At 46.9% G+C, this 8946-nt stretch overlaps 1 long non-coding RNA gene across 1 annotated transcript; it reads right to left on the reverse strand.

Annotated features, from left to right (window-relative positions):
- Positions 1–998: 998 nt before the first annotated feature.
- Positions 999–8308, reverse strand: LOC129716054 (uncharacterized). Its single transcript, XR_008726587.1, has 4 exons — positions 8100–8308; positions 5532–5644; positions 4970–5080; positions 999–1930 (listed from the first exon to the last, which is right to left on the reverse strand). It is a non-coding gene; the product is annotated as an uncharacterized LOC129716054 (long non-coding RNA).
- Positions 8309–8946: the final 638 nt, after the last annotated feature.

Consider the following 8946-nt stretch of genomic DNA (forward strand, 5'->3'; position numbering starts at 1 on the left):
CGTGGAAAAGATTTACGAGGATGTTGCTGGGACTCGAGGGGCCTGAGCTACAGGGAGAGGTTGGGGCAGGCTGGGACTCCATTCCTTGAACTCTATTGTAGTATACATATTTTTTTAAATCAAGAATTGAAGCTGTCCTTGTTTTAATAATCAAGTTATACTGTAAAATGTTATGTATAATTTTATAAAGGAGCATGCAACACTGCAAATAAAATACAGTACGTTTTTGCAGTAAATAAAACCTTTTTTTTGAAAATGTTTTGTGTGTTGATTTGATTGCCTGTTACTGTTCGACTGTGTTAGTGTGTGCGCATTAAAGATATGATGCAAAATAAAAGTCGCAAACTATGGAATACATATTTTTCAGTTTGTTATCAAGGAAAAGAAAGCAGTTCTAATTGTTTGATATTATTCATATGGAGGAGAAAATATAATTGCTCTAAAACCTACCTTAATTTTGCAATCTCACTAATGATAATTCCCCCTCCTCCATCCACCTCTCTCCTCCTTCCACCTCTCTCCCCCATCCCCTCTGTCTCAAACCCTCCCTTCCCCCCCCTCCCACACAGCGAGGCTCCGACTCCGCGCCGCAGCCTCTGTGCGTCTACCCGATCTATTCCTCTCATGATTTTGTACACCTCTATAAGACCACCCCTCATCCTCCTGCGCTCCAAGGAATGGAGTCCCAGCTGCCCCAACCTCTCCCTGTAGCTCAGGCCCCTCGAGTCCTGGAAACATCCTCGTAAATCTTTGTGAAGTTACCTGGATCATTTCTTTCTGTTCGAATAGCTGGAAAGAGAGAGAGAGAGAAGATTACATTGAGCAGATAGAGCACAGAAACTACCTCAACTACCTCCTCCGGCAGCTCGTTCCATACACCCACCACCCTCTGTGGAAAAGTTGCCCCTCAGGTTCCTATTAAATCTTTCCCCCCCCCCCCACCCCTCCCTCACCTTAAACCCATCTCCTCTGGTCCTCAATACCCCTACTCTGGGCAAGAGAATCTGTGCGTCTACCCGATCCATTCCTCTCGTGATTTTGTACACCTCTATAAGATCGCCCCTCATCCTCCTGCGCTCCAAGGAATAGAGTCCCAGCTGCCCCAACCTCTCCCTGTAGCTCAGGCCCCTCAAGTACCGGCAACATCTTCGCAAATATTTGTGTAGTTACCTGTATCATTTGTTTCTGTTCGAATAGCTGGAAAGAGAGGGAGAGGATTACATTGAGCAGGTACAGCACAGGAACAGGCCCTTCGGCCCACAAGGTATTAGAAGTTGGGAGGTCACGTTGCAGTTGTACAAGATGTTGGTGAGGCCGCATTTAGAGCATTGAGTTCAGTTTTGGTTACCCTGTTCTAGGAAGGATCTCGTTGAGTCCCAGATTGATACAGAGTGTAAATAGGCCCTTCGTCCCAACTTGCCCACGGGACAAAGGGCCTATTTCTCTGCCTCTCTCACCTTAAACCCATGTCCACTGGCCCTCAATTCCCCTACTATGGGCAGGAGACTCTGTGCATCTACCCAATCTATTCCTCTCGTGATTTTATACACCTCTATAAGATCGCCCCTCATCCTCCTGCGCTCCAAGGAATAGAGTCCCAGCCTGCCCCAACCTCTCCCTGTGGCTCAGGCCCCTCGAGTCACGGCACCATCCTCGTAAATCTTCTCCGCGCCGTTTCCAGCTCGACGACATATTTCCTAAACACGGTGCCCAGAACTGAACTGAACATGCGGCCTCACCAGGAAAAAAAGCTGTCATGCATTAAAGTCTGAAGCGGGGAAGGAAAAAAAATGTTTCTTCCCTGCAGCATGCAGGAAACATTCTTAATAAATTATATAATATGATTATCAGAACATACTCCATATTGCCATTCGCTATAAATGAAGATATTGGACCTACGTGTTAAAATTAGCCATTCTTCAGTGTCATTCTGTGAATAGAATTGAATGAGTTAATAACTTTGTAGAAAAATGAGAATGATATTCAATAATATGGCAACCGTTATTCATTAACCATTTCACAATACGTAACAGCATGCCATAACCTGAGAGACGGTGAATGGCCAATATGCACATATGCACGCACACACTAAATTGACATTAACTGACACTAAGAAATTAATATTGAATTGCAAAACTTGCTATTGTGTTGTACTGCTGACAGCTGCAAGAACGTGTAGCAATCAATAAAGGGCTATAGGTCTATTGCGAGTTTATGTACAGGGACATATCTATCCATGCACTGTATACATATTTATACTTATGCATTTTAAATATATCTGTCATGTTTTATACTTTGGGAATATTACCATGTATTTTATCATGCCAATAAAGTTTTAAATTGAATTGAATTTAGAGAGAGAGGAAGAGAGAGAGACAGAGAGAGAGAGGGGGAGAGAGAGGAAATAGAGGGGGGGGGGGGAAGAGAGATTTAATGATATTTAGTTGTTACTTGCAGAAAAACAATGATATTCAATAATATGGCAACCGTTTGAGGGTTTGAGATGTGAATTGGCCAAGATAGACTGGCAATTGATTCTTAAAAGGTTGACGGTGGATATGCAATGGAAGGCATTTAAAGGCGGCATGGATGAACTACAACAATTGTTCATCCCAGTTTGGCAAAAGAATAAATCAGGGAAGGTAGTGCATCTGTGGATAACAAGGGAAATCAGGGATAGTATCAAAACAAAAGATGAAGCATACAAATTAGCCAGAAAAAGCAGCCTACCAGAGGACTGGGAGAAATTCAGAGTCCAGCAGAGGAGGACAAAGGGCTTAATTAGGAAAGGGAAAATAGATTATAAAAGAAAACTGGCAGGGAACATAAAAACTGACTGCAAATGTTTTTATAGATATGTGAAGAGAAAAAGATTAGTTAAAACAAATGTAGGTCCCTTGCAGTCAGAAACAGGTGAATTGATCATGGGGAACAAGGACATGGCAGACCAATTGAATAACTACTTTGGTTCTGTCTTCACTAAGGAAGACTTAATTAATCTGCCGGAAATAGCAGGGGGCCGGGGGTCAAATGAGATGGAGGAACTGAGTGAAATCCAGGTTAGCCGGGATGTGGTGTTACGTAAATTGAATGGATTAAAGGCTGATAAATCCCCAGGGCCAAATAAGCTCCATCCCAGAGTACTTAAGGAAGTAGCCCCAGAAATAGTGGATGCATTACTACTAATTTTTCAAAACTCTTTAGATTCTGGAGTAGTTCCTGAGGATTGGAGGGTAGTTACGGGGAATTACAGACCAGTTAGTCTAACATCGGTAGTGGGGAAACTGCTAGAATCAGTTATTAAAGATGGGATAGCAGCACATTTGGAAAGGGGTGAAATCATTGGACAAAGTCAGCATGGATTTATGAAAGGTAAATCATGTCTGACGAATCTTATAGAATTTTTCGAGGATGTAACTAGCAGAGTGGATAAGGGAGAACCAGTGGATGTGTTATATCTGGACTTTCAGAAGGCTTTCGACAAGGTCCCACATAACAGATTAGTATACAAACTTAAAGCACACGGTATTGGGGGTTCAGTATTGATGTGGATAGAGAACTGGCTGGCATACAGGAAGCAAAGAGTAGGAGTAAATGGGTCCTTTTCACAATGGCAGGCAGTGACTAGTGGGGTACCGCAAGGCTCAGTGCTGGGACCCCAGCTATTTACAATATATATTAATGATTTGGATGAGGGAATTGAATGCAATATCTCCAAGTTTGCGGATGACACAAAGCTGGGGGGCAGTGTTAGGTGTGAGGAGGATGCTAGGAGGCTGCAAGGTGACTTTGATAGGCTGGGTGAGTGGGAAAATGCATGGCAGATGCAGTATAATGTGGATCAATGTGAGGTTATCCATTTTGGTGGCAAAAACAGGAAAGTAAGACTATTCCCTGAATGGTGGCCGATTAGGAAAAGGGGAGATGCAACGAGACCTGGGTGTCATGGCACACCAGTCATTGAAAGTAGGCATGCAGGTGCAGCAGGCAGTGAATAAAGCGAATGGTATGTTAGCATTCATAGCAAAAGTATTTGAGTATAGGAGCAGGTTCTACTGCAGTTGTACAGGGTCTTGGTGAGACCACACCTGGAGTATTGCGTACAGTTTTGGTCTCCTAATCTGAGGAAGGACATTCTTGCCATAGAGGGAGTACAGAGAAGGTTCACCAGACTGATTCCTGGGATGTCAGGACTTTCTTATGAAGAAAGACGGGATAGACTCGGTTTGTACTCGCTAGAATTTAGAAGATTGAGGGGGATCTTATAGAAACTTACAAAATTCTTAAGGGGTTGGACAGGCTAGATGCAGGAAGATTGTTCCCGATGTTGGGGAAGTCCAGAACAAGGGGTCACAGTTTAAGGATAAAGGGGAAATCTTCTACGACTGAGATGAGAAAAACATTTTTCACACAGAGAGTGGCGAATCTATAGAATTCTCTGCCACAGAATGTAGTTGAGGCCAGTTCATTGGCTATATTTAAGAGGGAGTCAGATGTGGCCCTTGTGGCTAAAGGGATCAGCGGGTATGGAGAGAAGGCAGGTACGGGATACTGAGTTGGATGATCAGCCATGATCATATTGAATGGTGGTGCAGGCTCGTAGGGCCGAATGGCCTATTCCAGCACCTGTTTTCTATGTTTCTATGTTAATCATTAACAATTTCCCAAATATCACATGAATTTTCGGTGGTTAACCTGTTAGATCGCAATCTACTTTTCCCTGGAGAGAAGGGGGTGGAGAGAGAATGGGTGGGAGCGAGAGAGGGAGAGAGAGAGAGAGAAAGACAGGGGAGAGGGGGTGGAAGAGGGAGATAGAAGGGGGAGCCAGAGAAGGAGAGAGAAAGAGAGATGGGGGGGGGGGGGGGGGGGGAGAGATAGAGAGAGAGGGAAAGAGAGGAGAGAGGGGAGAGGGAGAGAGAGTGTGAGAGAGAGATGTGAAGAGATTATTTGGTATTTAGTTATTACTTACATTAAAACAACGATATAGAATAATATGGCAACCAGTAATCACAGCGGATTTTCCAAATATTACATTTAATATCGGTGGTTGATAACCTTCTTCATTGGCGACTACTGTTCCCTGGAGAGAGAGGGGGGGGAGAGAGAGAGGGAGAGAGGGAGGGGGGGAGGGAGGGAGGGGAGAGGGGGGGGGGGGGGGAGGGGGAGGGAGAGGATTAGTATATCAGTTTCTCATATTCCCAAAAAATTGCTCACCCCCCCCCGCTCTCGCTCCCCTCTGTCTCCCTCTCCGTCTCTTCCCCCTCTCACTCTCCCCACACTCTCTTCCCCCACTCATTCTCCCCCCTCTGTCTCCCTCCTCTCTCTCATCCCCATCTCACTCTATCTCTCTCTTCCCCACTCATCTCTCCCCCTCTCCCCCTTTCCCCCCCCCCCCCCACCCCCCCCCCCCCCTTTTCCCCCCCCCCCCCCCCCCCCCCCCCCCCCTCTCTCTCTCCTCTCTCCCCCCTCTACTTCTCCCTTTCTCTCCTCTCCCTCTCCATCAAAGTTAAGCAGAGATAAACCATACTTACATTAATGGTCATATCAGCTGGATAGCAAGTTTTTAAAGTCACGTTTAGTGCTATAGTTTGATTTTCTGAATCTCTACAGGTGTAATTTTGATTCCTATCCGGCTGGGCATTTCCTAAATAAAAATATTGGATTTGAAATGAGTCTAGTTAATTGTCCCGTGGAACGAGGTTCATTGAAAAGTGTTCTTGTCGCGGCAATCCAATCCGCGGAAAGACAATACATGATCACAGTCGAGCTGTCTGTCCACGGTGTACAGTTGCATCATGATAGTAACATTTACTGCAAGGTTTCCTGTTGAGCTGCAATCATCTTGTAAATCTGCATTACAAAGTCTCTCTCTCTCTCCCTCCACAAGGAAATATGAATACTTCGAAACAAATTATTTTCCAGAAATGACTTGGAGAAATCTTGTAAACACTCACACAAATTTAAAGTGGGAAATAGAGAGTACAGGTGCACAACCTTTTATCCGAAGTTCCAAATAACGAAAAGCTCCGAATAGCGGACATTTTTTCAGTCCTTGAAGAAAGGTCCTTGAAGACGTTCACCGAGGGCGGCCCACAGAGGTGACAGCGGAACCTCCGGTCGGTCCTCGAAGAAAGGGGAACTAAATCCCCATTCATAAAAGAGAAGGTGAGGGTATATTGTGCGGGAGGGTTAATAATTGACAATCTGCTGCTGCCTGCCTGCCGAGTTAAAAAGTTCCCACGGTGTGGAAACTTTCTAACTCAGCGGGCAGGCAGCAGCAAATTGTCGCTCCCTTCAGTTTCACCCCACCTACACCCCTCTGCTTCCCGGCCATGTGTGTGATCCCTTCCCTCCCCTCTCCAGCTCCCCGCCCATTGCACCGGCGCGGGGGTTTTGCACTGTCTTCACGTCGGAACTAGTGCCAGTCACCGGATAGGTCAGGACTAACGGGACACCGGCCCCCAGCAAGCACGGAGATCCCAGAGACTCACAGCCAGCAACAACTCTAGCCCAGCCCCGCTCCAACTCCAGAGGAACCCGGGTTGCGGATGAGGGGGCGCAGCTCGGGCTGTGGGCGAACTGCCACTTGTCGCTGTAGCGGCCCATCGGGGAGCGGATTCCTCTGGAGTTGGAGGGACAGGGAGACACAGCGGCTTTTGAGAATGGTGGGCAATCACTTCCAAAGTTCTGCCCACACAGTCAGTACACCTCTCCTACACTTGTCTCCCGCACTAAGATCATCTCGCAGAGAATGATCCCAGCCTAACCCTCCCTATTCACTCCTATTCTGCAAGAAAAAACTACATTGAAGGCTCAAACTCGCGATCGAGTAACTGCCGGGATCAAGGCGCAAACTCGTGACCTTGCGGATACGAGCCGAGCACTCTACCACTGCGCCAGCCGTTAAAATCTACGTTAAAAATCTTCCGTAAGCCGAAAAATTCTGAATTACGAAAAGTGTCTGGTCCCAAGGCTTGCGGATAAAAGGTTGTGCACCTGTATCTCCCTCTCTCACACACACACTCTCTCTCACATACTCTCTCACACTCACACAAGCACTCTCACACACTCACTCTCTCTCACACACTCACTCCCTCACTCACTCTCTCACACTCACCCTCTCTCACACTCACCCTCTCTCACACACGCACTCTCTCACACACGCACTCTCTCACACACGCACTCTCTCACACACTCTCTCACACACACCCTCTCTCACACACACCCTCTCTCACACTCTCTCACACACACTCACTCTCTCACACACACTCACTCCCTCACACACTCACTCCTCACACACTCTCTCACACTCACTCACACTCACTCCCTCTCTCACACACTCACTCTCTCACACACACTCACTCACACCCTCACTCACACCCTCACTCTCACACACACTCACTCCCTCACACTCTCTCACACTCACTCCCTCACACACACTCACTCCCTCACACTCACTCCCTCACACTCACTCCCTCACACACGCACTCTCTCACACACTCACTCTCTCACACACACTCACTCCCTCACACACTCTCTCACACATACACTCTCTCTCACACACACACTCTCACACACACACTCTCTCACACACACACTCTCTCACACACACTCACTCACACTCACACACACACTCTCTCACACACACGCACTCTCTCACACACGCACTCTCTCACACACTCACTCTCTCACACACACTCACTCACTCTCTCACACACACTCTCTCACACACACACACTCTCACACACACACTCTCTCTCACACACGCACTCTCACACACGCACTCTCACACACACACGCACTCTCACACACACACGCACTCTCACACACACACGCACTCTCACACACACACGCACTCTCACACACTCACTCCCTCACTCACTCTCTCACACATACTCACTTTCACACACTCACACCCTCTCACACACACACTCACTCCCTCACACACTCTTACACACACTCACTCTATCTCTCACACCCCCTCTCACACACACTCACCCCCTCACACTCTCTCTCTCACACGCGCTCCCTCTCCTCTCTCAAACTTTGCCAAAACTTTCCAAAACTTTCTCTCTCCCTCCACCTCCGTCCCCTTTCACCTGGACTGTAGGCGGTACTAATGAGGGAAACGAGGGAAATGCTTGAGATTAAACTCTTCCCGGAGATAATTCCCGACATCTTCACGCAAGATTGCAAAATAGCAACCGGAAGGGCGAGGGCTGGAAATATTCTGGAAACTTCTGGAACCTTGTTGGCCCCTCCCCCTCCCAACGATCATAGGGGAGCAAGATAGACCACGCCTCCGAAATCTAATGGGCTGACGTGTAGTTGGGGGTTGGGTTCAGGAAGGAACTGGAGATCAAAGATCTGCTACAGGATCTTTGCTGAAGATGCTGGAAGATCGAAGGATCTTTGATCGAAGGTACACAAAATTGCTGGAGAAACTCAGCGGGTGCAGCGGGTGCTTAGGCTGACGTGTAGTACGTGATGGAACATCACGGCCGCCATTTGTTTATGCTGTGCACTCCGCTCTATCGTCTGGTGTCATCAGTGTTGTAGGGAACAGTGTTTGATTTAGCGCATCTATCACATCACATATTTTATTTAACCATATAACCATATAACAATTACAGCACGGAAACAGGCCATCTCGGCCCCACAAGTCCGTGCCGAACAAATGTTCCCCCTTAGTCCCACCTGCCTGCACTCATACCATAACCCTCCATTCCCTTCTCATCCATATGCCTATCCAATTTATTTTTAAATGATACTAATGAACCTGCCTCCACCACTTCCACTGGGAGCTCATTCCACACCGCTACCACTCTCTGCATAAAGAAGTTCCCCCTCATATTACCCCTAAACTTCTGTCCCTTAATTCTGAAGTCATGTCCTCTTGTTTGATCATGTCCTCTTGTTTGTCCTCTAGTTAATTTTATTGTCAAT

The sequence above is a fragment of the Leucoraja erinacea genome, unplaced genomic scaffold (assembly GCF_028641065.1).
Source record: "Leucoraja erinacea ecotype New England unplaced genomic scaffold, Leri_hhj_1 Leri_1631S, whole genome shotgun sequence".
NCBI lineage: Eukaryota > Metazoa > Chordata > Chondrichthyes > Rajiformes > Rajidae > Leucoraja > Leucoraja erinaceus.